This window comes from Ammospiza nelsoni, chromosome 10 (assembly GCF_027579445.1).
Source record: "Ammospiza nelsoni isolate bAmmNel1 chromosome 10, bAmmNel1.pri, whole genome shotgun sequence".
Classification (NCBI taxonomy): domain Eukaryota; kingdom Metazoa; phylum Chordata; class Aves; order Passeriformes; family Passerellidae; genus Ammospiza; species Ammospiza nelsoni.
Window position 1 is genome coordinate 26,977,918 of NC_080642.1, and position 27,079 is coordinate 27,004,996.

A 27,079-nucleotide genomic window follows, 5' to 3' on the forward strand; every position below is an offset into this window, starting at 1 on the left:
GAACCATCATGACCCCTGCTTGTACGAGCGGATCATGACACCATCCTGGTGGCCCTGGTGACCCTACCATTGTCCCTGCTGGCCATCCTGGTGGCCCTGGTGACCCTACCACTGTCCCTGCTTGTCGACGGAAGGAGACCAGGACATCAATTAGATCATCACAGGCCCAATTTTATTGATCAGTACAGCAGGTTAAATACAGTTCATAATGAGCTTCATACATACTGCAGAAGTTGAGCTCAGGATTGGTTAGTTACATATCAGCAACTACGCCTACTTCTGCATTCTTATGGTTATACTTTTGATACTTTCTACACATTCTCAGGAAGAATCTCTCTTCCCTATCCTCATGTTGCGGCAAGGGCATTCTGTCCTTGCCTCTCATTGGTCACCAACTGCTGACTTCTCCTTTCAGCTTACTGACTGCTGACTTCCCTCTCTCAGCTTAACCAGCGGCATTATGTCAGCATGGCCTTTCTCAGCTAACCAATTATTAATAATACTCTCCACACCTGCTGGCCATCCTGGTGGCTGTGCTGGCTCTGCCACGGTTCCCACTGGCCATCCTTTCCAATCACTGTCCCTGCTGGCCATTCTGGTGGCCCCAATGGTCCTGCTATCATCCATGCTGGTGGCCACAGTGTCCCCCCATTGTCCCTGGTGCAGACGGCCCAGCAAGTACATCCTGCTGCTCACCAAGGTGGGGCTGGGGGGGTGGCCATGGAACATGGAAGTGGTCAAGAAGAGTGGTGGTGGCCATGGAAGGATTTGCCATAGAGGTCAGTAGGATGCTGGTGGCCATGGGGGGCTTGGGCATAGACTGGTGGCCACAGGGGAACAGTGGTGGCCGTGGGCAGTATTGACCATAGAGCTGGTGGCCAGTGGGATTGTGGTGCCATAGGGTGGTGGCCATGGATGGGATTTGGCCCCAGGTGGCCCACAGACTGGTGGCCCCAGTGGCCTGTGGCTCACCTTGCCCCTGCAGGACGAGAATGGCCGCACCCTGTCGGACGAGGACATCGCGGCTGAGGCTGACACCTTCATGTTTGAGGGTGAGCACGAGCTCCCAGGTGCCATTGGGGAAGAGGCCCTTCAGTGTCCCCTCACTCACCCAGTGTCCCCACAGGCCATGACACCACGGCCAGTGGCCTGGCATGGCTCTTCTACAACCTGGCCGGCCATCCTGAGCACCAGGAGCGATGCCGCCAGGAGGTCCAGGAGCTCCTGGCTGGCCAGGACACTGCAGACATTGAATGGTGAGATGTCCCCAGGGCCACCCCGGTCATGTGGCTCGGGGACACGTGCCACCCCACTTGTCCCCAGGGAGGACCTGTCCCAGCTGCCCTTCACCACCATGTGCATCAAGGAGAGCCTGCGGCTGCACCCTCCTGTCACTGCTGTGTCCCGGCGCTGCACCAAGGACATCCCCCTGTGTGATGGCCGTGTCATCCCCAAGGGTATGGCATGGCCAGGGTGTCCCCAGTGTCACCACCCACCCTCATCTGCTGTCCCTAAAGTGGCCATTCCCATCCCACCAGGGGTCATCTGCCTGATGAGCATCTACGGGACCCACCACAATCCTGACTTCTGGCCCAAGCCTGAGGTAGGGCCACCCTCTGAGGTGTCCCTGTCACCATGGTGGTGACAGCTGTGTCCCCTCGGTGTGACTGTGTTGGTGTCACCCCAGGTGTTCAGTCCTCTGAGGTTCAGTCCGGAGAACAGCAAGGAACGGTCCCCATCATCCTTGAACCCCTTCTCTGCTTCTCTGGCCCCAGGCATGTGCTGGAGTGGGGACAGGAGTGTCCCCAAGTGCCACCCCTGTCCCTGGCTGGGTTCACAGTGGGGTGACAGTGGGGAGGAGCAGGGAATAAATGGTAGCATGAAAGGGACAGTATCATGGTGGTGGTGGGGATGTGTTGTCCTTGGCCATGGGACACCCCATGGCATGGACACGTCAACCCATGGACTTGTCTCTAGGTCACTTGTGTCGCCATCCATGGCCATGTCCCCCATGTCCTCCTCCATGGCCATAGAGCCCCATGTCACCATCTCTATCTGTGACACCCCCCATGCCCAATATCGCCATCCACAGCCATGTCCTTGTCCCCATCCCCACCACATCCCCACCCAGGTCCTTGTCCCCATCCCCACCACATCCCCACGCAGGTCCCACAATGTCACCATCCGTGTATTAGTTAAATGACTTTATATTTACCCCAATGTTGGGTGAAGGATAATGAAAAATGAAAGAAAATAAAGGCCAAAATAAAAGCATTTATGTGTCCCTGCTGCTGAGTATCCATGTGCTTGGGTGGGTAGGAACAACCTTTTTTAAGAGGAGTTTCCACTCCATTGTCTCCAAAATCCTGGTTTTTTGCCCCAGTCCATCACCATTTGGCTGTGGAAGATGCCGGTGGGCCAGAGAGAATTAGAATCATGGAATGATTCAGGTTGGAAAAGACCTCCAACACCATTTGGAGTTCCTGGATGCCACCCGAAGAATGATAGGATGCAAAAGGTGAGACTTTTTTGGTGTCAAAAGTAAAAAACTATGCTGTCCCCTGTGAAATTCTGATGTCTGTTTGCATCCCAATGGATTTTTCTCTGGCCATGTCCAAGTGCCCAAGGGGAGCCAGGAAGATGTGGAGACCACCAGCCAGGTGTCTTCCCAACATGGATCACCAGGACCATGGATGACCAAGTCTCTGCACAGTGAGGGTCACTGTGGACCATCCAGTGGGGGTCCCCAACGGGGGATGGAGTTGAAGCAGCGCTCAAAGCTCTTCCTGTCACTGTAGGACACAAAACAACACGAGCGCACACTGCTGCTCTCAAGGGAAAGAAAAGGGAAGTTTATTTTCTGACTCCAACATTTATAGTTTTCTAAAAGTGACCATGGATTGGAGGGTGAAAGTGCCACCTCTCCAATGACACTGGACAAACTAACAGTCCATCAAATTTTTCTTCTTCTATGAAAGAACGCAAAACAAGAAGTTATTTACAGAAAGTGTTTGAGAAAGTTTGCTACAAGAATGTAGACATCAGAAGACTCAAAAAATCTTAAAAAATCAAGGCAACACTCTTCCTGCACACAGGGCAGCTGTAGGGCATCCCTTACTGTTGCCTCCCTTGGTGTTGAGTCACAGTAGAGCTCTGGGAGAAGCTCTTCTCACACTTGGAACACGTTCAGGGCCTCTCCCCAGTGTGGATCCGCTGGTGGGTGACGAGGATAGAGTTTTTCTTAAAGCCCTTCCTGCAGTCAGGGCAGCAGAAGGGCCTCTATTCTGTGTGAATCTGCTGATGCTTGAGGAGACGGTATCAGCTCTGAAACCTCTCCCCACACTCAGAACACTCATAGGGTGTCTCCCCAGTGAGGATCCTCTGGTGGGCAATCAGGCTGGAGTTCTGCCTGAAGCTTTTCCCACCTTCCTCACACTTGTAGGGCCTCTCCCCAGTGTGGATCCTCTGGTGCAGAATCAGCCTAGTGCTCTGACTGAAGCTTTTCCCACATTCCCCGCACTTGTAGGGCCTCTCCCCAGTGTGGATCCTCTGGTGGGCATTCAGATGGCAGCTCTGCCTAAAGCTTTTCCCACATTCCCTGCACTTGTAGGGCCTCTCCCCAGTGTGGATCCTCTGGTGGGCATTCAGATGGCAGCTCTGCCTAAAGCTTTTCCCACATTACCTGCACTTGTAGGGCCTCTCCCCAGTGTGGATCCTCTGGTGCAGAATCAGGCTGGAGTTCTCAATGAAGCTCTTCCCACACTCTGAGCATGTGTAGGGGCATTCCCTAGTGTGCATTGTCTAGTGGATGATCAGGCGGGATCTGTCACGGAAGCCCTTTCCACATTCCCCACATACAAAGAGTCGTATCCCAGTGTGGATGATCTGGTGGAGTTTCAGGCTGGAGCTCCTCCTGAAGCCCTTCCCACATTCTCCACATTTATAAGGCCATTCATTGGTGTGGATCCTCTGGTGGACAATGAGGTGGGAGCTGAACTTGAAGTTCTTCCCACATTGCCCACACTCATAGGCCCGTTCCCCAGTGTGGGTCCTCTGGTGGATGAGCAGGTGGTTGCTCCTGCCAAAACTCTTCCCACATTCCAAGCACTGGTGGGGCTTCTTGCCATTGTCAATCTGCTCATGGACCACCACTTCAGAGATCTGGCCAGATCTGGCTGCCTTCCTGGCACAGGCTGAGTCTTTCCTCCTCGGAGCACCCTGGCCTGGGTTTGCAGCCCCTCCTCCTGAGGGATCTCCATGGCTTTTCCTCCCCGTTGGATTCCTGTGCCCTAGAGCTGCTCAAAATGGCCTCTGCCATGAGGTTCTGCCATGGGGATTTGTCTGCCCTGCTCTCCATCCTCAGCTCCTTGTCTGGAGGAGGAAGGACAAGGAGAGGATGGGATTTGCCTGTGTGCCAGAGGGAAGGGGAAGGAGATCCCCCCAGTGCATCCCTGGCTGGACAGCATCAGCAGTGGGGCTGTGCTGCAGCCGGGGCCGTGCTGGGCTGGGAGATGGAGCAGGAGAGAGGGAGAAAGGGGCACTGACTTCCTCCTCACCTGCCTCAGTGCCCTGGGGCATCTTCCTCTTCTTCACAGCCTTCTCCATCCAGATGAGGTTTGGGAATGGGAAATCCTGGTTTGGGGAAAAAACAAGATGTGAGTGCATTGCCTTTGATGGTCCCACTGGCCAAGTCCATCTATAGAAGTCACCGGGTGTCTGGTGGCCAGAAATACCTCCAAAAATCAAGAAGTCCAAAAACCTCTCCCAGGAGTTCCCTGTTTCCAGTGTCCTCACTTTGGGGTTATGGGGGTCCCTCTTCTCAGAGCTGCTGGGGGGCCTGTGGGTCCTGGGCATCCCCCCATCTCCCAGGTCCTGCTCAGACATGATGAGGGGGTTTTGGGGGGTCCCAGGGCTCACCCTCCCCTGATTCTGTGGAAATTGTTTTTGTGATTCATGCCAATTGGCAATGGAATCAGCAAATGCTTCTATCTGCTGTGTCCAAAATAGACACAAAGAAAGCTTTTGAAACTTTCTGACCAAACAGCCAAAAAAAGCATCAAAATCAAAGAAGTACAGTAGAGCAAAAGAGATGAGGTAGCAAGATGACTGATGCTTAGAATAAATTAGAGGAAGTTGGGGTAAAGCTAAGAGATATTGCAACAAAGCAATTAAAAGCTTATGTATAATAAAAAGCTTGATGCACTTGACAAAATCATGTAGCAGACACCAGTGCAAGGCCTCCCTCCAGACAACTACAAGGATATCAATCAATGACCACCTAGAAATATTATGAAATTACTGCTCCCAGCTTATTGATATTTGCTCATTTGGACTAACCAAGCACATTAGAAACTGCTTTGTAGGCTTAAAAACAGTATATATACTTTACTGAACTGTGTGTGTTGTGAATGGAGCAGTGACTCCCCGGCCACCCAGCGCTGCTTGCTTGCTTTAAAATAAAAAGTATAGAAGTAAAATTTGGATTGACCATTGAAATTTTATATCAGGTGTTCCAGGGTCCCCTTTCCCCAGCATACCTCCACTCCAGGCACTCAACGCTTCCCCTGCTCCCCTTTGCATTCCTGAGAGATCCAAAAATATCCTCTCATCAAATGAATTAAAAATACCTCTCTCAGCGACCAAAATATATTTGGGACTCAACTCCTGAGAAAAATGCCAATCACTTGTTTTTAAAATTTTAAAAGTTTAATAGTAATAAAATAGTTCTACAAATACTAACACAATTAGAGTAATAATAATTTGGACAATTTGAATTAGGACAATACGAGACAACAAACATAAAGAGTTATGGACGTCTGGGTACCTTTTTCTGGGCAGAACAAGCCCGAAAAAGGACACCCGTTAGCAAAGGATTAACCCTTAAAAACAATAACCCACTGCATATTCATACACCTCATACATGATGCATAAATTCCATTCAAACACAGGATTCTGTCTGGCCATCATCAACCTCTTCCCTGTAATCCTAACAGCCCCTTTGAGGTGGGAAGAAGTTCATTTCTTCTGATAAGACAGCAATAAATTCTTTTCTCTGAAAGATTCAGGTGTCCTGTGGCTGCTATCTGGTGCGAGTGCCTCATTCCTTTCTTTAAAAAAACCCCACTAACATAGTTCTTCTTTTAACTGCAAAAGTTACCTTTTAATTACAAGACTACATTTATTATTAAACTGTTAATACAGCACTACTGATCAATACATCAAAATACATATGGTAAATGTGAAAATGCCTGTATTTTATGATTGGCTTTTTGCAAATATTAAAATGAATATTATATGTGTTGTGTTAGAAAGTAATGCTGTATTAATTCCCTTAAGTACCGTGTTAAATATAGTTTTAGGTAATAAAAATTGTTAACATAGAAATGATACTATGTAGGATACTTTTTTAAAGAAAGGACTTGCAGCAAGATAGCAGCCACAGACACCTAAACCTTTCAGAGAAAAAGAATTTATTGCTCTCTTATCAGAAGAAACGAACTTCTTCCCGCCTCGAAGGCACTGTTAGGATTCAGAGAAAGAAGCTGACACTGACCAGAACCACAGAATCCTGTGTTTGAATGTTTGAATGGAATTTATGCATCATCTATGAGGTGTATGAATATGCAATGAGTTATTGTTTTTAAGGGTTAATCTTCGTTAGCGGGGGTCCTTTTTCGGGCTCGTGCTGCCCAGAAAAAGGTACCCAGACGTCCGTAACTCTTTATATTTGTTGTCTCGTATTGTCCTAGTTCAAATTGTCCAAATTATTATTACTCTAATTGTATTACTATTTGTAGAACTATTTTATTACTATTAAACTTTTAAAATTTTAAAAACAAGTGATTGCTGTTTTTCACACACCATAAGCACACGTACCTTTGCTTAAAACAATGCTTGCTTATTTCGAATACAATACCTGCTTGTAAGCCTTAAAACACAACGCACAGAGCTCCATTCTTAAGCTTCAACTTTCCTAATATCTTGCTAAATAAACTTTCTGCAGCTTAGAGAGCTATTCAGACAAGCGTTAATACACAGGCCATTGTTCTATTTGCCCTTGCTTTTTCTACAGTTTAAATAATTTTTCTGCTGACCTATCTCATGGCTGTGCTCTACTCACAGTTCTGCTGTCTCCGAGGCCTGCCTTTTGCAGCTTTCCCAAACCCCTCTGATTTTATGGATTCCCACAGTAAATATCTGCATAGAGCCCTACAATACGCACTTTTCCCAACTCCGGAATCGGCAAGGTCCAAACCCCAGCAGAATCCTCCTCTTCCCCCCCAAAACCCCTCCCGCAGCTGCCGCTTCCCCTCGGCGCTCACCTGCGGGACGCGGGGCAATGCGATGCTGCCAGGCCCAGCCGAGCTGCGGGCTCGCCGTGGAACCCCGCAATGCTCCTTCCCGGCTGCTGCTCCTCCTCGGGCTGCTCCCTCCGTGCTGCTCCTGTTCCTGCTCCTCCGCTTCTCCTCTCCCTCCCCTTCCTCCCGCTCCAATCCCGGATCCCCCTTTCACAGCCCCTCTGCCCCACGGCCGCAGCAGCGCCGGCTCTGGGGTGTTGGGGAAGACGAAAGAGGAAAGCCTTACAAATATGATTGTCTGGCAAAAGATTTTGAGAATATGGAAACTATAAGCGAGATTGAAATGAAAGCAAGCTTTGAGATCCCTCAGTTACTGAACAACGGGAAAATAACGGTGAGGCCACTGAAAGTAATCCCCTTTTGATGGAACAATTCCCTCTGCTTGCAGGCAGGTCCCAGGGTCAGAGCTGCCCCTACAAGAAGGGGTCCACAGAGGAGTTTTTAGGGTTTAAAATGTAGCCCTGTATGGTAATGCAGTGATTCTTACAGGCAGTATGGAAATGCTGTAGGATTTCTATATTGTACTAGATTGGTTAGTGAGAATCAGAATATTCAACATAGAAGAAGATTTATTGTATTGTAACGGGAACTTCGCTGTCTTAGCTCTTACCTCTCTTACTCTTGCTCTTACCTCTTGTCTTTGATGCTCTTACCCCTTTTACTCTCTTATGCTTTTACTCTCTTACCCTCTCATCCTCTCTCCCCCTCTCTTCTCTTAGGCCTGCTCCGAGCTGTGGCTGCAGCTCCAAGCAGGGCCCTGCACCCAGGCCCTCTGCAGTAAAATCCAAATCCCAGCAGTGCCCTGCACCCAGGCCCTGTGCAATAAACCCCAAATCCCAGCAGGGCCCTGCACCCAGGCCCTGTGCAATAAACCCCAAATCCCAGCAGTGCCCTGCACCCAGGCCCTGTGCAATAAACCCCAAATCCCAGCAGGGCCCTGCACCCAGGCCCTGTGCAATAAACCCCAAATCCCAGCAGGGCCCTGCACCCAGGCCCTTTGCAATAAACCCCAAATCCCAGCAGGGCCCTGCACCCAGGCCCTCTGCAATAAACCCCAAATCCCAGCAGGGCCCTGCACCCAGGCCCTTTGCAATAAACCCCAAGTTCCACGACCTGGCTGCAGAGATTTCTCATCTCCATGCGTCCTGACCGTGCTACCCCCATCAATCCTACACTGGCACAGGGGGAGAAACCCCCAGAGTCCCCAGTGATGGGCAGGGGGCTCGGGGATTAAGATGTACCTGTAGTTTTCTTGTTATGTCTAGGCTCTGAAGCAGGGTTTGTCGTTGTGAAACCAAGATTTGTCAGGACCCAGGACATCCCTCTGGCTGTCCTGAGCAGCCCAGACCCCTGCCAGGGGGCTCAGAGACGCTGGCACAGAGCCCAGAATGCCCCTGTGGTTTTGATTATGACCCATGGAGCAAGTTACCAACCTTCTATGAAGATCAGCAAGCCACAACAGTTTAGGTAGCATATTAGTGAAGCTATTACGGGGTGAAAAAGTAGATTTTGGGGTTTCTGGTAGGGGGGTTCAGGGGGCAAGATGGAGGGAACTGTGTGTGTCCAGCTTTCTCCTTCTTCTTCTGCTGTGATGGTGGCACTTACAGATTGGTTTAGAGTAAAAGCCCACTGTCTAACATAGATGATAGGTATTGGAAAGTAATTGTAAACATTGTACACGCAGTTTGTAGTATAAAGACATAACACTGCCCCGGGGGAGGCAGAATGCCTCAGACTGTCCCGCTGAGCTGACCTTGGCAGGGCAGGAGAAAATTTTTTACAGATAAGATAAATGAAACAACCTTGAGACTGAGAAATGAAGAGCCCTGACTCCTTCTTCAAGCGCCGGGCTGGGAAAAGAGACTTTGGAACTTTTCTCGGGGTCACTCTGACCAGCCAGAGACCCTGATGCAGATTAATCAAGGATTAATACAGAAATAGATGTTCTAATCTATCCTTGCACTTCTGCTGGTCCCTAGGAAGGCTGGTGGGTGATTTCTGTCTGTGTTCAAATATTTAAAGCAACAACAAATAGTCCCACACTTTATATTTCAGATAAAGAATTTAATGGCATCTTAACATTGTTTTCACAATCTTATAATGTGCATATTTTACTCCTTGTGAAATCTTTTTAAATACAAGTAATTCTACTGAAATTTTAGAAGTTTCAAAACCATTTTAACATACTGAAAACAAAACAGTCTAAAAAGACAGGTCTAACAGCCATTAAAATGCAGAAAAAAGCAAGAGGACTTCAGGTAAAAGAACATTGATTTAACAGCTACATTTCTTCCACTAAGTATTTATGTGTTTAGAAAAACAGAGCAAATGTAAAAGAACAGAAGTTTTTAAAACCAGAGTTTATAATGCCAGAAACAGCTTTGAAACAACTTTCTATGTAGTTCTATTTATTTCAAAATTTAAAATTGGCTCATTTTTGTCCCAACATTTTGAATTATTAAACACACTGAATATGACAGAAAAAAGCAACAAATTCCTAACTCTGAGAGAAGAACAACCGTGCAAGCAATGCCAGGGCACTGGGCATTTCTGCATTTTAAGCAAAGAGCTTTACATTATCTTTAATTTTCCTTTTCCTGTCCATTTTGGAGAGCATAGTCCAGCCCGCCTGGCGCATCCTCCTCATGGTTTTGAGTTTCAGAGCAGAGCCTGGAGATTTCACACTGCATGGAGCTGGGCTCTGGGAAGGAAAATAAAGCCATCCTTTAGTTTCTGTAAACAATCTGATTAACTGCTTGCTTTAATCTTAGGAAAGGCTAGCATACCTTTTTTGGTGCTGTGGAATGTAACTGTGAAGCTTGTGGATAATCTTTGTACAAATTTTTAAATGTTTTTTCTTCCGAGACTATGCTCTACATGATTAAAAGTTGAAAGTTAAATTAAAAGTTACTTAGTCACACTATATTAAAATTACTTTTTCTTTCCGCCTAAGGATATTAAATTATGAAAAAGAAAAGTTGTCATTATGAGGCATAACAGTTCAATAAAAAGAATGTTAATTATGTACATACAACTACAATTCCAGAAAGAACCAATAAATTAAAAATATACATAAATATTGGCTGGAATGTGGAAGCCCAAACTCTTTATTTCATTCTCAGCCCCAACAATGAGCACAAAGAGCTGCTCAGCCCATGATTTGTTCTCTGGCTCTCAGGAGGTCAGTGTGCTCAGAGCTGTCTGACTGAGTGTCAGCTGCACAAGCACTTTCTGCTTTTTCCTGCTGCTCTGCTCTGCAGGCAGGTTTGTGCTTCTTCCACTCTGCATTTTATCCCTTGGAGGAGTCTTTATAACATATGTCTGGGAAAGAAAATGTTTCTATTTTTAGATCATATTTTATAGGGTAAATATGGACTCTAAAGCCAGTTTACAGTCTGATTTTCCAAGAATTCACCTGACAGAAATGGTGGAACTCTGATCTTTCCATCCAAACATGGAGCAAAGACCCAAACAAAGTGGGGTGGAAATATAATTTTTTATACTATTTTTGTTGCCAAATTAGGAGAATGAAGGGGAAGCTATGGAAGAGCTGAGTTTCATTGTACATTGTATTTAAGTTCTCCATGCTTATCTGCAGAAATTCAGGTTATTCTGAACTGTAGCCACTACGCTGGACTCTATCAAACATCAAAGAAAATGGGAACAAACAAAACTGCAGGAAAAACTTTCAGAGAAAGATTGATAGCTACATCAAGATTGGTGTTACTTAAAATAGTTTTTTCATTAGAAGTTAAACAGAGAAGCATTGAATGGCCCAGTGCAGTCCTTTTTTAGACAGATAACATCAAAATGGTGCTGGATTCCATTGTTCCACTGTGAAAACCACAAGTGAACTCCTGACAGGGAAGAAGGGTGAGCTCTGCACTCAGGACTACTTTGATACTTTGACCATTTTTACAGCTAGATCAGCTTTTTTCTCTTCCATAGAGGAAAAGTGCCTTTACAAATGGACACTTGTAAGACTAAGTAAAAGAATTCTAGAGACATAAAAAATCAGCAACTGAGCAAGAAAAATTACACACTGGGAGCCCTTCCAGAAACTGCTGTCTAATATCTCCATGGAATGGTGTGACCCTTTAAAACCCCTTCTTATCCCAGGGGGGAAAAAAAAATCATCTACAGAGAAGTAAGAAATACAGGCAGAAAAATGCAACAAGAAAAATTCACTGTTAGGAGTTACAAAACTTCAATGTTGGACTGCCCAAGGGACTTCCTGTTCTGACGAACACATTTTTTTTTTTACTTTTATTTTTTTAATTTTAGGAATATAATTTGGAGACTTTCTATTTTTTACATTAATAGATTCACTATATAGATCTAAACAAGGTTTAGGAGTCCTAGGAACATAAGTTTGTATTTTCTATAATATAAAAAGTTTGAAGTCAAAAGCATTCCAATGTCTTTTGTTGAATGCAAATAAATTCTCATGGCACTTCAATTGACTCTACACATATAAACACTCCCAAATTCTAAAAGCAATTAAAAAGTTGAAGTTACCTTGTGTTTCTTTTCACTGTCAGGAATCATACTGCCAGAGTGCTCTTTTACAAGATTCTCCTACAAAAGAGTTATGTGACAGCAAGGAAGTATTTATTTGATTTCAGTTGTTAAAAATCTTCTTGGTGTAATGACAGAGCACAGTCTATAATCACAGACTGTTACAAAGTTCACACAAAAATATGAAAAATGTGACCAGGTTTAGTACAACCCCAGCATTCAAAAGTCACTGAAAAAAACCCTGCAGTTTAGGGAACTTTTTTGCTTTAGCCAGTTAAAATTACCAAAAATAAAGGAGAGTTTTGTTTTGTTGTTTGTTTATTTATATATAATCTATAATCACAGACTGTTACAAAGTTCACACAAATCTATGACCAGATTTAGCACAACCCCAGCATTCCAAAGTCACTGTTTTTCTGTTCAGTTTCATTTCTTATCCAACTCCTCCCACAGCACAAGCCCAGGCCACACCTCTCACCCCCAGTGCTCAGGGAATAAAAAACTCCACCTTTTCTTCTATTTCTGCTCTCAGTTGTGCCTTAAGGGAGGACAGTTCCTTTTTCAAACATGACAGCTCATTTTCCTACAAACTGTTAAATAAAGGACAGGGTTAACTCTGCACAGCCCAGAAAAAGGAAAACAGTCCCAAGTGAGGCAGTAATTAACAGGGACACTCATTAGGTACACAAGATAATTCTATTTGCTTTTCAGCCCTATACTTGAAGCTTTGCTTTAGCTTGTTTACAAAAGACTGAAGCACTGTCAGAAACAGGTACTTGATCAGAAATGTTCAAGGTAATACCTTAAAACCCTTGGGAGAGCAGGGGTAAAGGGCACAATCTAAATATTTAAAACAAAAGTTTCCTATTCAAAGTCGGGAGTCAGAACATGACACACTATCTGGAGGAGCAGACACAAACACACTGCTACTCCAATTTATTTTTAGAAACATTTGGAGTTTTTAGTGCCCAGAATAAGATCTGTTGCAGCAGGTTGGGTGGGACTGCTACTGGTAAAAATTCAAACCACACCGGAAAAGTTCCCAGAGAATGTCTCTGGTGGGAAGACCCCAGAGCACAGCAGGAAAAGAAACTCTAAGCAAATTGAAAAAAGATCTTTAGAAGTCACAAACTGACTGAAGATCACATCTTTTGTCTCTCTGTGCTGACGGTGGGCAAGAGGGAGGGATTGGAAAAAAAGGTGTTTTAAAGGTTTACATTAACTCTTATTACTCACTTTTAATTCTATTAATAATAATTTTTGATACTATTTAAGTTTGAATCTGCTTTACCCTCAAAGTGTTTTTCTCCTAATCTTTATCTTAACTCAGTCCTTGAATTTTTCTTTCCCCTCCTCTGCTCAACAATAGCAAAGAAAAATGAGTGAATGTTTTTTTGTGTGTGCCTGCACTTAGCCAGTATAAAACCCCTACACAAGGACATCAGCCCCTTCCCTGAATTATTGACCATTGCAAAGTGCTCCTTACCAGCGCTCTTTCTGATGAGAACTGCTTTTGCTGTTTCATTTTACATACTTTTAACTCTGCATCTTTTTCTTCAACCATTTTATCATATTCATTCTGTGTCAAAAAAACCAAACCAACAACCAACTCAAAACATGTGACTAAATGTTACAATTATAGAGTTATCCAGTCTTAAAACATCATTTTTTCAAACCAGGCTCTTAAGATTCATAAAGAAAAGATTCATTGATGCTTCTGCAGAAACTGTAAAACAGGAAATGCTCAATTCAAGTATTATTTTGTGGACTGGCAGAGAGTGCTTTATTTCTGTGCAGCAATATGTGCTCAGCACTAAGAGCCAGCTGTGCCATCTTTATTAATGTATCTGCTAAAGATATTGCAAAATGAGGAATAGAAAGGTAAACTAAAATGTGTCAGGCTAAACTGCTGACAGTCACTAGGTAACCTTTGAGAAAGAGGCCAAACTGATACTGGAAAATATTGCATTCAGATGGTATCAAAGGAAGCCTGAACTGAAAACAAAAATCTAAAAATCCCAGAAGTTTAGATGACTGGAATTTATCTGCCCATAGGAATCTTTTCAAAATCTTCAAATGAATTGGATTTTAGATGATGCAAAGTCCAGCATGTGTTCAGCTTCCTTTTCCCAGACTCAGGCCTGTTTCTGCTTTTGAAAGGTCATTAACGTGGTGTCACAAGTTATAAACATGGTATTGACATGGTATCACCCATTGCAAACCACAGCAAGCAGGAAAATCTCTGACCTTGTGCTTTTCCATCAGTGCCACCATCTCAGTTATCTTGTGCTGACAAGATATCTGGCATCAGTTTCTCTCTGTATCATTGCAGTTTCATTACAAAGCAACCTCATCTTTTCTACCTGTTAGTAATAAATTGCATTTCATTCATCAACATAGCAATACATTTCTTTTAAATCTTAATTTCTTCTTCTCCCTGTGGTACAAAGTTTGCAATCCCACTTGGGCTTTATTTGCTTTCAAGATCCCTTTGCAATCCCTCATCTTTTCTGCAGATTGGTAAAATGGGCAAGATCAAAGGTACAGCCATGGCAGGCAAGCTCACTGCAAACCAAAATGCCATTTCAAGCACTCTGCCCTAACATTTCTTAGCATTGCCATCAAAAAATGCGTGGGCAGAAAAATACTAATATGGGAGAAGTTATAATCTAATTTAACTGGGCTGACCTTATACCAAGGGTGGAATTTCTTTGAACTGTATCTTGAAAGAAAGAATTTTTAATGGAGTTCTCATTTTCAAAGACATATTCAAATACTTCAACCTAAGCACCTAATGTACTAAAGCTTTGCTCACAGGGATTCACAACAAGTTCCATTTATGTTAATAAGACTGAAATATGAGCAAGGACTCTGGCCAATAAAGCTTCATAAAAACATTTTAAATTAAAAAAAATTAAATTGCAGTAAAAATTAACACCTCTCACCTCTTCACAAAGTTTATTTTAATTTACTTTTCTTGTTTCTATGTCTTTTTTATAGATAGATGTCAACTTCTTCCTTATGTTGCTTGTTCATATTTTCCATCTCTAACTGCAATTTATTCACCTTTGGAGAATGCAGAATTGCTGCTCTTATTTGTTTAGGAATTACTATGTTAATGATTTTTTCTTACCTCTTATTTTTGAGCACAAACACTGTTACTTTTCAGGTATATGATTCAAGTGTTTCCTATTTAAAAGTTCAGGTGTTTTTTTTTTAATAAAGAGTTGAACTTTGGCCTGAAGTGAGTTAGAAAATACTCAAAGGAACAATGGCAACAGCACAATGGGGAAGACTGCCCTAAGCACTCACCCTAAATGCTGTGAATGCCTCAAGAAAAAACAAACACATGTTTGTTTTTTCTCTCTTGTAAATCTGTATCAGATTTTCACAGGTTTTATGGTACATTTTCCTCCCAGCTGTGCATTTTGATTACAGTTTTTCCTTTTAAGTTTATCATATGAATATCCTCAAAAAACTCCACTTTTCTTCAAGTGCAGTACCCAAAGCTGGACACAACATTCCCATCAGAGGGATTGCCACTGCAGAACACATTTAAAGAACAGACTAAAAAGAGTAATATATTTTTATATATATGTATATTTCTTTTAAATGCTTTTCTGTTACAATGAGGTTGCTGAACCCTGTTCAGTCCACTATCAACAAAAGAAAAAAAAAGGAACAGATTGGAAACATCATTAATTGCAATGTGAATCCATCTCTTAAATGTCCAATAGTCAGTGCCCAATGATTAAAAATGGAAGCATCTTCTAAAAACTATGAGCTCATTCCTGCAAAGTCTGTATCCCAGATCCAAAAACCAGTTCAGAATGTATTTAACAAGTATTATCATTACTTACACTGGGAGTTAAAAACACTCACCTCATCTTCTACATGATGTTATTCAAACCTACCTTCCCTTCATAAGTATTGCTTTTCTTGCTTTCTGCAGTAATTTTCTTTTTCAGCACCTTATTCTGTTGAAATTAAACAAAACAAGCCTTGTACCTTAATAAGTTAACAGAATTATGTCATGGTTTAACTGCATCAAGAAATTCTAGCTTTCATCAAGCAAATAACTCTCTGTTGTCTAGCTCAGGTTCCAGAACAATTCTTCAAACAAATGAATGTTCAGCTAATTTCTGTGATAATTACTGTTTCTTCATGACCTTAAGAAAGGCTCCTCCTGAGCAGCAGCAGGGAATAACAAATGAGGTGCAGAATGGGAATTAAAACTAAGATGCTGCTGACAGAAGGTGTGAAGATGTCATGACCAAAACCACAAGTTCTTTATTTTTACAGTGAAGTTACTACAGTTTGTGCCAGTGCAGAATTCTTTTCTACTCTCTAACTGAGATACTCATACACGTACATAAATAACACTATGCACTAAATGAAAAAGAGTAGAAGTTTATTAAAGATATTATTTTTGTAATTGCTCTTTTCAAATGAAGGCTCATTTAACAAATCAAGTGATCCCTAAGATGACTCTCTAATTTGCTCAGGGTTAGGATAAGAAAGGAGAATTTTTAAATTACATAGGTGTATCTAAAGACATCACAGCAGACACAAACCTGCTGAAAGGGCAACCCAAAATATAATGTGCTTATGTATTTGTGACATTTAAAATCTCTACACACCTCCTGCTGCAACTCTTCAATGCATTTGGTTTTATTTTCCATCTGTTTCTTTAAATTATTCATCTGAAAGAGATATTTCAGACATGAATTAGTAAGTTCTACAAATGACTCCCTATGTGAGCAATTCCTGTAGATGTTCTCAAACCTGCACTTGCACCAGTCTGGTTTGTTCCAATGGGACTGAAACACCAGCTGCCATGTTAGAATAATCAGAGTTTTAGCCATAAAGTACCACAAGATGTTAATTAATAACAGTGAACCAGTTCTTTAGTGGTTATGGAGTTAAGAAAGAAGAAGAAAAAAACCCCAAGATCTTCACAATTTAAAAAATGCTCTTGTGTGAAGTTCCCTACATCCATGAAAAAATGAATTTTCCCAATTATTTTCTAGAATCTTCAATGGCTTTCCTGTCTTGAAATTTCATTCTCAGTTCTCTTAACCTGAAATTAAATTGTAAATCTTTGACTTTTACAATGAAATTTTGAAATTTGCTAAAAACCCCAGGTTGCTTTGAACCAATAGAAAGAAAAGTAAAAATGTTTGAATCTACTTAAGCTCAAACTCACACTACATATAAAAAGCTAATCCAGAGCCCATCCATCACTGAGTGGGTATATGAAAAAACAGAAAAGCAGGTTCTCTGTTTGCCTGAAAACAAACAAACAAATCTTTAATATTAAACTTCCAGCACAGAGTGAACATCCCAGTGACTGTGCTTGTCTTTTGAAATACCAGGGCTCACATGTGGACACACAAGGGCACAGCCGGCAGCAGCTGGGAAAGAAGAAACCTCTGGCAGAGATCACATCCCCCAGGCAGAGCTTTGCAGAAAAAACCCCAACAAAGATTTTACATTGAATGCCGCCCTGCAGGTTCTGTGAGATATTTTCATGACACAGGACATACATTTTCTTCTCTTTCATCCAGTGAACTTTTCATCTCTTCACCTGTCTTTGCCATTTTCTCCTTCAAAGACTCCAGTTGATTTCTAAGTGCCAAATTAACAAGCATTAGTAAATATTTCCTTATTGCCTTTAACTTATTTTCAGTACTTCTAATAAACCCAGATTTTATTTTCTGAAAAGAGCTGCTGGTGTTGATGGGAACTTCATAAGCTGCTCAATGAAAATGTTGTTAAAATGCAGCAACATGCCCAGTAAGTCAATATGTGAACAGTCCATACTTCTTTTAAGTAGGAAAAGATGTTCCAGGAACCCAAGGAAGATACATCCTGACCTGGACTATTGCAATGCAGCTGTGAAACACGGGAGCTGCCTGTCTGTTGAACTGGGGACACAGAGAGTAACTCTGATCCAGTTTTGCCTCGTCACATTTAATCCATAACCTTCAGTTTCCATTTTAATTTCTTTCACACCTGAGATGTCTAATGCAAAACAAGACAGCTCCTACTGTGTAATACAAAATGATGGCAAACATTGCTCCTGCAGCAATTGGTATTTCTAATCTGAGAAAAATTCTACTTGGCCAACAGCAATTCTGAATAGTTTCTGTTTAGCTATGTAATCTAGAAAAACATTAATCAAAAAATCCCAGAAAGCAGCATTTAAACAGAACAAACTGAGTCTACTTCCTTTAACAATATCAGTTATTATTATTTGTTTTTACTTGCCTTAGCTGGCTATTTGCCTCTTCTAGGTTTTCAACTAACTGCTTTGTATTTTCTTCTTCTTTCTTACTATCCTAAATAAAGACCCATGTGTCAGCAAAGAAATAAAATTCAAAGTGACTTCTTAAACAATTCAAAGACATCCAAAGCACACTGACCTGCCTTGTTCACAAGTGTAAATACACTTCCTTTCCAATTCAAATACAAAAAATAGCTCAGGTACTCTACAGACCCAAGTCATGTTGCAGCTCATCATCTAATTTGTGAAACTGAGTAATTTGTCAAATTGAATGTTGTCCTTTCAAGAAAGCTGGAAGTTTACAACTTGCCTCTTGTTGTTCTTGCAGCTTCTGGAGTTTTGCAGCCACAGCATTTTTCTCTTGTGCTGTTTGTTCTTTCTCTAGTGAAAGCTTACTGAGATACACTGTTAGCTGTTCATTCTTTAACCTAATTTAAATCAAATGCCCAAGAAGAATAAGAAGATACATTTTGAATTCTCCTTTTAAATTAAACTTACCCATTATCAAGTGTTATTCCATGCTGAAAAAAAGTCCAGGCCTTTATCTACAAATATAAGCTTTGCAGCAGAGTCAGAGAGATGTAAAAAGGTGACAGAAGAAGGAAAGAAAATCAGAGTCAACTTTTATATAAATATAATGGTTAGTAAAGGTGATGTAGTTCAAAGCAAGATTAGCAATGAATTCAGAAACTTTCTCTTCTTGTTAAATAAGTCAGAGAGATATGGAACAACTACATATGCCATAGAATATATACAAATAGAGAAAGTGGAATTTAGAAATGTAAGTATATAATTAATGGCATATAGGTAGTTCAAAACTTCCATTAGAAAACAATCATAGTTCATTTCACTGTGGATTAAAGAAACTTCTATATTACACCAAAACTAATTCAATATTATATTTTCAAAATGGTCATATGCCTCTTGTTCAAGATCTGTTTTCAGAGTCACAAGCTGCTTTAAATAATCTTGTTCCTTCTCAGCTGTACATGTCAGCTGTGCTTTCAAATCCTGGAATTCTTTCTGCAAAATGAAAAGGAAGAGTTTTCAGTATCCATGTGCAAACTCCAACTGCTGGAGGTTATCAGACATGAGCTAAGAGCACAAGGCTTTCAGAAGAACCCAACAACATCCATGTCATGGATTATCCAGATTGGATCTTTGCAGTCTCTGCTGGGATCTGGAAGTGGTGTGAGACAGTGAACTGTGACACCGGTGCTGTTCATGTCTGTCCCCTGCTGTGAGTTTCATTACCTGGGCTGCACAATTAGGGTGGGACCCTGCTCTGGGTGCTGTTTCTTATGTATAAACTTGAATCCAAGTCATGATGTGTAACTTCACTATTTCTAAAAACATGTTACTATTGCCCTGCTTCAGACCTCTCTCATCTGGAGAGCGTTTTCATTTCTCTCTCCACATTTTTCTCTCTCTGCATATTTTCTACAGTAGCCTCAAGATTCTTCTTCAATAAAAGTCGTCCAATTTACCAATTTTAGAAAATGAGTGAAACTCAGTTCAGAACATTCAATGCACAGATTATAAGAACAAGCAGACACAGTAAAATGCACACGTGATTTCAGACTATCTTAACTTTAGTTGATATGGATTCTTGTTAGGCTTGTAAATATAAAATCATAATGAAAATAAACCTCTGTTAAGAGTGTATTTCATATAGCTTAGACTTCTGTGACAGAAAATGGGCCTGTGTCACAGCACAGCAGGGTTCACAGAGGCCAGAGCTAATTCCTTCCTGGAAGGAAGAAAAAATGGGAAAACTTTATATCCAGAGAGAGTGGCATTTGAATGGGCATGAACAAAGAAGGAAATAACCAAAAACCTTGAGATGGAAAACCAAAAACATGGGAGACAAGAAAAACCAAAAGCACAGGAGACAAGAAAAACAGAGGCAATAAAGAAGTTCTTCAAAGAAAACACTGAAATTGTGTGTGAGAAAGTTTAGTAGAAATGTTAAGGTTGACTAGAGAAGAGTTTATTTATGGCATTTAAGATACTTACAAAGCAAGAGGAATTTCATATGAAGAGCAAATGCCATGAGATTAATAAAATGAACATTTACCAGAGTTTCTGACAGCTCTTCAAGTTGCACTTCTTTATCACATTTCACTTTAGTCATCTCTTCTACATGGAATGTAAAATGAATAGAACAGAAATGATTTTTCATATTTAGCAGGCAGTATAAAACATTTACCCTTTTGCAATACCCAGTTCTCAAAACTTGTTGGATTAAGTTAAGAAACTGAAAAGCTAATTTATGACTTAATCTAAATGTAGACTTGAGAAAATGATTCAGACATTAGCAAATCTATATCTGAAGAGAAACTAAATATTTATCTTAAATAAAATTTAGAGCCTATTATGTTTTCCACAATTATAGCTTCAAATAAACCATGGACTGTAAGACTGGAGTGTTCTCCAAGTATTGATGCCTCTGCATTGTTCCAGAAAAAAAATCTGAACTGCTGAAGGTATCAGATGGATATGCTGAGAAAGGAAACTAGTTGTTACTAACTTCCAGATGGTTTCTATGTGCACATTCACAATTCTGGGATTTTTTGCAAGTTCTCAACAGCAAGGCAGAGCTCTGACTCTGGGGACTAAGGAGCACATCCCTAGAAACCACAGGATATCAAATTGATGATATTTAAAGACAACCCCTGCCAGCATCATTCCACTTCTAGCATGGGGAGGGTCACAGAAACCTCCATGGGAGGGTTTTATCTCTGCTGCAGAAGTCACTCCTGGCACCTGCAGTGCTGCTGCTCTGAGCTGCAAACCAAAATGACCTGCAGAGGAATTCATGCATGAATGGTCTGACTATTGGAGCTGTGCACAGCACTGCCCTTTGGCTGCTGCCAGCACCAATGACCCCCAAAGAAAAGGGATCAGCTGAGTAAAAATAAATCCAGGCATTCCTGACAGGCACAGGCACTGTAAAATCATTTCCCAACTACAAGAGACAGTCCATTTCCAGACAACAGCAGAAAACATTTTTATTACTGCCCAGCTCATTTTCTGCCTTTCTACAAGCCTTACCCAGTTCAGCAGATTTATTCTGGAGCTCCAAGGTAAGCAGCTTTGAATCATCTTCAGATTTCTTTAATCTAAGAAAATGGTAGATTAAAAACCCCAAATGTAGAGTACAAAGCACTGCATTTGAAACTTCAAGGACAATAAGACAAAGTCTTACCACAAGCACTTTAAGAACATTTACCTTCCAACAGGCAGGTGATAGATCTGCCTGCAACACACATCAAATTTCACTTTTACAACCTCAGAACAGTAGACATAAAAGTAAACAAATATATATCTACAGAAATCTGTATTTCTTAAAGAGAGAATAGTGAAAATTGGAAGGGGCAAAAATTTACTTTTTATACAGTATCAACTATCACAAACAAAAAAAATTACATTAAACTCTCTGCATTTAGACCACTGTGGGGAAAAAACCTCCAAATTTCAGCTTCATTTCCAATTGTTCTTGATTTTGTCATAGACTGCAACTTGTAAGATCACTCTTGGAATTTAAACTCATTCATTTACCTATTTTGCTCTTCTTGCAGCAAGCTTTTCAAATTGGCAACAGAAGTTTCAAACTCCTCTGTCAGGGCTGCAAGCAAAGCCTTCAGTTTTTTACATTCTTCCTCCTGCTCTTCCTTTTCTCCAGTGACCTGAATTAATGTCTTTACTGTAGTCTAGAATTCAGTTTCCAAGTTCTTCTGAGACACCTTCAAGACATGATATCATTTCTAAACATGTTTTGCAACAAACAGCTACAGCTGTTTCATGTGTAAAGTATCCATTATTATTTATGCAAATACTCATCTAATCTATTTCTACTGTAAAACTATAAGCAAGGGGTACCTCTGCCTTTTGCAATGGAATTTTAGCCTCTTCCAGCTCTGCCCTCAAATGTTCTTTACTGACCTGGGATTCCTTTAACATATCTTCATTATGTACTAAACAAAAAAAGATGTTTATATTTTTAAAAATATGATATTTACTAAAAAATGCTGCTAAAAATGGAAAATTACATACATTTAAAGAATATAACAAAGACCAATGGTACTAATATCATCTACTATAAAATAATATATAAAATTTGAATAAAGATGGCTTAAAAATATTGAAAATCAAGTTCTGAAAAGTGTCCTCAGTGACATCTGCCTGACTGTACATTTGCAAAACTGAAGCAACACATTTTCCCCTTGCAATTTTCAAAAGCTCTCACTGCTTGACTCCCCCTAAAAACTGCCCTGCCAGTCCTGCTCCCACATGAGCAGCTCCTGCTCCAAACAAAAATAAGGCCTTCAAGGCCCCAAAATTCTGCTGCCAACCAGCAACAGAATAAGACTATCAGGGCCCTGTTTTCTATGCTTCTATAAACAATTACATCTAATAAATAAACAATCATAAACAACTACATTTCAATTCTAGAAACAATTACATTTAAACACAACAGGCAGAACTCTTACATTTTGCTTCCATGAAGTCAGCAATCTTATTTTGTGACGTCTGCAGCTGAGCCTTGATGTCTTTTATGACATCATCTTTTTCATCTCTCTGTATGGTAAGAGCTGAAATCTAGAAAAGTGCAAGAAATATCATCATGAAGTCTGGAGAAGGGACAGATATTGATTTTCATTTGCACTCTAGGTATGGTTAGCAGCCATTTTGCTGTCATTCAAGTTAGATTAGATAGATAGATTAGATTAGATAGATAGATAAGATGAGATAGATAGATAGATAGATAGATAGATAGATAGATAGATAGATAGATAGATAGATAGATAGATAGATAGATAGATAGATAGATAATATTTGGCTAGATATAATCTTAGCCAAATATTGATCAAGTCACATAAATCTAAACAAAAAAGTTCTCCAATTCAAAATCAAACCATAAATTCCAGGAGACTAAAGGTACTGAAACACCACTAAACTTAGCAGAATTTGACTTAAATGCAGCTTCAGATGTTATTTTGTCTTTTTTACTAATGCCCAGAAACACTTCTTGGCTCTTGCATTGCCCCTTTAGGCACAAATAAAGCTCTACATCTTAGATAGTAAAATGAGCAAACCTGCTTTTCCTTTTGACTGACTTCCAGTTTGCATTCTTTCTCAAACTTGTCCACTTTTTTTGCTTCTTCTTTTACTTTGGAGATACAGTAACATCCATAGTTAACATTCTAGCTGAAATATACTCCAAGTTCAATACAACTTCCACTTTAAGATTGCTTGGAATTGTACAGCTGTACCATTTGTTTCCCCAGAGTAATTGTTGAGGCAATGTTTGATTTTATAATCAAAATACTAACAGAAAACAGCATGTGAAAATGAAACAGGAACATACCAGACTATACATACAGAGAGAGAGCATTTAGCTAAACTTTCTGTAGCTATACACTAGTGCATTGTCATTTAAATAAACAAACTATGGGAAGTAAGTATTGATCTCTAGACTGTACTTCACAGACAAAACTTCAATTTTGAGTGACTGTTTGAGAAATAAAGTTCCAGCTTTGGCCCAGTGGAACAGCAACAGAAGGGGCCAGGCAGTGACCAAAGGCAGCAGGAATAAAAGAAGGGTCCCAGTGTCTCAGTGTGAGCTGCTCACCATTCCAGCCCTTCACATTTCTCTGCCCTGACACTGCATGTGTAACACAAGCTATGAAGTACAAAACTGAGCCAGCTGCATAAACACAATAAACAGAATTCTCACATTTGAAACTCATTTCCAATCTGTCGTTCTCTGCTTGCACACGAAGCTCTTCAAATGCCACTGTCATTCTCTAAAAACAAAATTTTATATTTGAAGTTCAATACTGGAAACCCTGGAACTTCTCCAGGGGCTGCTGCCCACCTCAGCCATTCTAAGGAACCAGCAGGGAGGTGAAACAGAGCCCAAAGAGAAGCCAGAAGCTGTGGCAGTGACCCAGCACTAAGCACACATCACCCAGATCACAGGATCTACATCCCACACACTGCTGCACCTTCTCCATTGAATGTGTTTGATAGAACACAAAAATAATTCTTGAAAAGGGATTGAAAACCCAACTTCCTGCATCACACATGACATGATACCCACACAGGATGGATACAAACAGTATCCCAACATAAACATGGAACTCAGCTCAGCTCACATAACTCACATTCCTTTCATCCAGCTTGCTCACTTACTTCTATGTTGCTGTGAAGTTCCTCATACAATTGTATTGTTGCTTCCTTTTCCTGTTCATCTATCAAAGCAAGAACATATGAGAAAGTTTTTCTTTTGAACAAGAATGCCAGCTGCCCAAGTCATTACACTCAATCAGCAAAATGAATTAAAAAAGGAATTCTCAGCTCCATTCTTATTAAATAAGTTATTATGAAACATGGTGCCAAAAGTTACAGAATCTAGGGAAAAAGTGTATTTCATTGAAACATTGAGCAAGCTCAGCTTTTAAATTTCCTTCCTAAGATTTTTTTTTTCTGTGAAAAGTGTAATTCTGGATCAGTTTATGTGACATAGTATTAATAGTATTAATGCTGTTGAATAATAATGTATCAGAACTGTTAGTATTTATAAACTGTAATCTAGGGTTAGCACTGAATTTCTTCCTATCAGCAGATACCTATACCCACAGAGCTGTCATTATAAAATTGCAACAACACTCCAGGTCCATATTTTCCTTCTTTCCTTTCACTTTTGTGATTGATACTATTTTTTCCTAAGAAAACAATTAAAAAGAGAACAGTAACAGAAACAGCTATCAAAAAAGAACAACACATCTATATACAAGTGTTTCTAGAATTAAGGCTAAAAAGAAACAGACATTTAAGTATCCAGGATCAAGTTAGTAAAATTCTAATTATTATAATAACGATTCTAAACTACATATAAAGTAGGATTTCCAATCAAGAACATATTTTAAAACCTCAAGAATTTAAACTTTGTTAAGTTATCCAACTGACTTGGCTTGTTCAGATTCATGAGAAGAATTCCAGTTACTCATTATACCTTGGGGTTCAGACCTTTTTTCCCCATAAATATGTGATGGCTGAAAACAGGAAATGTCAGCTCTGGCAATTTGTTTCAGAGTGCTGGGAATTCAGAGTAGATTCTACTGCCTAAAACCAGGCATGAAGTGTCACTTCTCATGTGTGAATACATTCCCAGAGTGTGGCTGGGACTGCAAAGCTTCAATGGGCTGAGCAGCCTTGGGGAGCCCTGCCCTGCCCTGCAGTGGCTCCAGTGCCAGTCGGGGCTGTGGGCACTGCCTCAAACCTGGAGCACTGTTTGGGCACCCAAAGAGCTCCCAGGCTGGCAACCTTGCAGCAAACAATCTCACTGCCTTCTAAAGCCCTCTGCATTTAGCACTACAAACCACAAGTCTGTTAGACCTGGGGCTTCACTTCCAATTTTGTGAGCCACTTAAAATTCATTTCTCATTCTGAGAGCCACATCCAGTAGATCTCAACTGCAGAACTTTTCTGAACGGCAGGAGAAGTTTCTTCTTCTTGCTTCTGTTTGTGAATTTAGAGCAAGCTAAAAGTACATTTACTCTGATAAATAAAAACTAAAAAAGCATTTACATTTGCTGGTCTTCTCTGCGAAGCGAGTGCAGGTTTCCTTGAGCAGATTACACAGATGCCTTGAAGCAGCAGCTCTGAAGGAGGGGAAAATATCATGCTTGCACAGGAGTGCACAGTGCTTTGTGCACCTAAGGAGCAACAATGGAAATGACCTTCAAAATTTAACAGCTACACAAAACTGCCCACATGGAAACTGATTATTTCCACCACAAAAATATATCCTTGGTTCTATTACTTACTCTTTCAAGAGATCTTTATTTTCACATATCTCATCTTCCAGTTTCAAATGGAGTTTCTCATTTTCAAACAGATTTCATAGGGAACAAATGCAAAAAGACACTGTTATTGAAAATATATATTAGAAATGCACTTGAACTTCTCAAATCTCTCATGAAAAAGTCATTTGGGGCATCAGTAGACAGAAGTCTGTTTTATCTGGTATTACATGCTGAGTCATCTTTTGCATGAAAGATGTAATAATTAATGAACAATCATTTACCAGCAACTGAGACATTTACAGGTATATTCTTCATACACACCCTCACACAGGACAGGTGCCTGCAACTTCTCAAAATAATCATTTTCTCAAGGCACAAACCAAACTGCAACAGTCTTTAATATTTAATTGTATCAATAATAGTGTCATACTGAATCAGGAAGCACTGAACTTCATCTATTCAATGTACACTATACAATACTGGCCTGCAGTTCTTGAATGGCTTTATTCTGTGCTTCAATAATCTTTCTATTCTCTTGGAGTTTTCTTTCTTTCTGGTTTAGTTCAGTTTCCACAGTCAGTTTCCACTGCTTGATCATCTCAGCCTCTTTGTAGAGTTTTGAGAACAATTCATTCGTTGTTTCTGGATTCTATTAAAACAGGTTCCACAAGTTAATCTCAAATACTATCTAATTAATAGTATATAATATCTAATTAATACTGTTGTAGATAATGTATTTATCTCTTAGAAACATCACAAGAGTAATATTTTTTTTCCACAGATGGTGATATAAGCTTATATATGATCAGGAGCCCAAGTTTAAATCTTTGTGCATCCTCTGTGTATGTATCAAAAGGCATTACAGGGCACATAGGAGATACAAATACAATGAAATATCCCAAAACCCCTTCAGACATCACCAAATAGATGGGCTTAAAGACACAGACAACTGCAGTCCACCAAAATCAATAAAAGTTTTGCCAGAATTATCAGTGAAGCCAAAATTCCTTCTAGCAGGTTCTTCACACATTTCTGTCCTCTCCTTCTGACAGACACTGCTGAGTTAAGTAAAAGCAGCTTCAGAGACTTTGCCCAGGAGTACC

The 27,079-nt window shown here is 40.8% G+C and overlaps 1 long non-coding RNA gene and 2 pseudogenes across 1 annotated transcript; all 3 read right to left on the minus strand.

The window, feature by feature from the left end:
- LOC132077834 (uncharacterized) overlaps positions 1 to 27,079 on the minus strand; it is a 672,057-nt pseudogene that overhangs the window by 131,724 nt on the left and 513,254 nt on the right.
- Positions 9,402 to 18,903, minus strand: LOC132077840 (synaptonemal complex protein 1-like; annotated as a pseudogene).
- Positions 19,018 to 21,831, minus strand: LOC132077842 (uncharacterized). Its single transcript, XR_009419119.1, has 4 exons — positions 21,724 to 21,831; positions 21,217 to 21,284; positions 20,240 to 20,301; positions 19,018 to 19,185 (listed from the first exon to the last, which is right to left on the minus strand). It is a non-coding gene; the product is annotated as an uncharacterized LOC132077842 (long non-coding RNA).